The sequence below is a fragment of the Trachypithecus francoisi genome, unplaced genomic scaffold (genome assembly GCF_009764315.1).
Source record: "Trachypithecus francoisi isolate TF-2019V2 unplaced genomic scaffold, Tfra_2.0 Lachesis_group0, whole genome shotgun sequence".
Taxonomy (NCBI): Eukaryota; Metazoa; Chordata; class Mammalia; order Primates; family Cercopithecidae; genus Trachypithecus; species Trachypithecus francoisi.
In genome coordinates this window covers 140,664,937-140,667,448 of record NW_022681453.1, presented here as the reverse complement: position 1 = coordinate 140,667,448, position 2,512 = coordinate 140,664,937, and the positions used below count along the sequence as shown (strand labels likewise).

The 2,512-nt window shown below is 48.7% G+C and overlaps 1 long non-coding RNA gene across 1 annotated transcript; it reads right to left on the bottom strand.

Moving 5' to 3' along the window:
* Nucleotides 1-424: 424 nt before the first annotated feature.
* LOC117077423 lies at nt 425-1,430 on the bottom strand. The gene is made up of 2 exons (XR_004434763.1): nt 1,298-1,430; nt 425-561 (listed from the first exon to the last, which is right to left on the bottom strand). It is a non-coding gene; the product is annotated as an uncharacterized LOC117077423 (long non-coding RNA).
* Between the last annotated feature and the right edge of the window lie 1,082 nt (nt 1,431-2,512).

The following is a 2,512-nucleotide window of genomic DNA, read 5'->3' as shown; positions in this document are numbered from 1 at the left end:
TTGCCAGTCAGCTAAAGACAGGTTTCTTTATAATACTTACTCCACAGACTCAGAGCCTTCACTACAGGCCAGGCCCTGTCCTAACTCCCTAGATGTATTCATTTAATTCTCACAACAACTCATAAAGCCAACTCTATTATTAACTGTACTTTATAGAGAGGAAACTAAGGCATGGAGGGCAAGCCCCTTGCCCACGCTTACACAGCTGCCAGTATTCAAACCCAGCCACCCGACTCCAACACCTGCACACTGTGTGCCACTGAGAAATGCATAGTGCAGGCCAAAGCCCTGTGACACCTTCCATTGCCACTTCAGCAAGGGAAGCTTCTGTTGTCAGTGCTGTGATCACTATGATGATGGAGATCCTGTGAGGAGAACATGAGCTTCTTTGGGAAGGGGCTGGTACAATTACCCTAAACACACACCAAGTTCTATACCTTTTATTATGACCCCAAACAGGGAGGTCTTGCTGCCTCCATCACTGGATGCTGCTGTGATCAGACTCCTTTCCTGGGGCCTCCTGTGTCCTTCCTGGCTGCATCATAAGCTTCCATTGCATTCCTTTGGAGAAACATTTCTTTGAGAGGTGGTTATAGTGCACGGTGTGCTGGCACAGAGATGGCAAATCACACTTGCCCACTTTCCCAGAACTGAGCTCAGCACCGCCTGCCCGTGCCCTCCCACGCGCCTCCCACTTCAGTGAGCAGGGTCTGCCCCTGTGTCCTCACTGCCAGCTGCAGCAGGCCAACATGCACGTGTCTGAGGATGTCCTTAACAAATGAACACACTGCCCAGAGGGGCAGTTGCTGCAGAGGACCTACTTCATCTGAAAAACATCACCAACCACACTCTGGCCTTGGTGTCAAGGTAATAAACAAGAGCTTGTTTATTTCTATTGTTTTGTTGGGTGATCCCAGCATCTTGTATAGGAAGTCACAAGCACTGGAAAAATCAGGAGTATTTTTCTGGCTTCAGGTCTAGATTGCTCTAGGGCCTGGCTGAGAGTACCACCAGGACTCATTTTCTCTTGGTCTCTCAGCTCTGCCATTCTTGAACCCCATGTTGTGGCTCTCTCCATGTTGAAGTCTAGATGGCTGCAGAATGACTAACTTCAGGGTTGAGCTCAGTAGGAAAGAGTAAACATCTCAGGGCATCCACAGAAATTCCCAAGATTCATTATTGGACTGGCTTAGGGTGTGTGCCCATCCCAGAACCAATCATTGTTGCCCATGGGATAAGCTCCACTCCTGGAGAATGAAGATAGGGTAGATCCCCAAACAAAAATCAAAGGTCTTACCAGGCAAAGAGGGAGCAGATGCTGAGGAGTCAAACCACATGGGGAAACTATTCTCCATGACCCAGAGAGATAAAGTGTTGTCTCCAGGCCACCTAATAGGAAAGTGGCAGCCATGAGTCTGAAACCCAGTCCTTCCACCTTTAAGATCCATTCTGAACCTGTGACCTGACTTAACCCTGGGTGTCCTAACTGTGGCTAGAATGTCAACAGGAAACCCAGAGGCTTTGCAACTTTGTGTACATGCAGAGACTGTCCTTGGGGATCCCTTTTATGCTACAACAAAGTTTACCATTGCTTGCTGCTCACTGCCCTTGGTGTCCTGCACCTTCAGCTCTTGTCTTGTCTCTACTGTAATAGATTACAGCAACAGCCTCTGACTCTCAGCCTGCCTCTAGCTCTGCAACCTTCTACCCACTGCAGGAAGGATTGTTTCAATTTCTCCCCTCCTGGAGCTGCTTAACGCTGTGCACCCTTCATGAGTGGCCTTGCTGACCTCTTCAGGTCCTTCTCCTGCCATACCCAGCTCATGCTGTGCATCCAGCTCAAGGAGATGCTGATGTCCCCCAATCCCAGGCCTCATTAGCTGAGGTTGCATCATTACCTGAGGTTGCACCATCAACTGAATCACTCCTATAAGAATAAGGAACCATGTAAAATGGGGAAATACAGTCTTTACCATTTCCAAAACTGCTCCAGGCTCTCCAGCATCCAGCCACTGGCAGTGGGCTCTGTCCAGAGCATTTCTCAGCTGTCTGCTCCCCTCTGTTGGGTCAGCTCATTGCTGATCCTTCACGTCACAGCTTAGATCTCAGCTCCCTCAGAAAGTCTTTTCATTCATATTCTCAGCACCTCAATTTCCTTGTGGGGAATCCACCATGGTATGTGGTCTTTTGGGGACAGTAACTTCAATAGAGCCCCACCACCCGCAAATGTGGGAGGTTGACCCCTCCTGTGATCATGGCACAATAGAGCTTTGATCACTGTACACAGCCAGGGACAGATGTGTAGCCTATGCTTAGATGCTTTTTTCTGGAACAAACCAGATGGAAGAAATGGCTGCCGCCTTTCATGCTGTTAACACTGACAACAACTGCCCTCAGATCATTCCTGTGGTTCCTTCTTCTTAGCCCCTCCGCCTTGAACTGCCTTCTTTCCTGCCTGTTTCCGAGTTGGTTCTACAACTTTCTTGTATTTTTGTGGCTCATTATCCTTTCA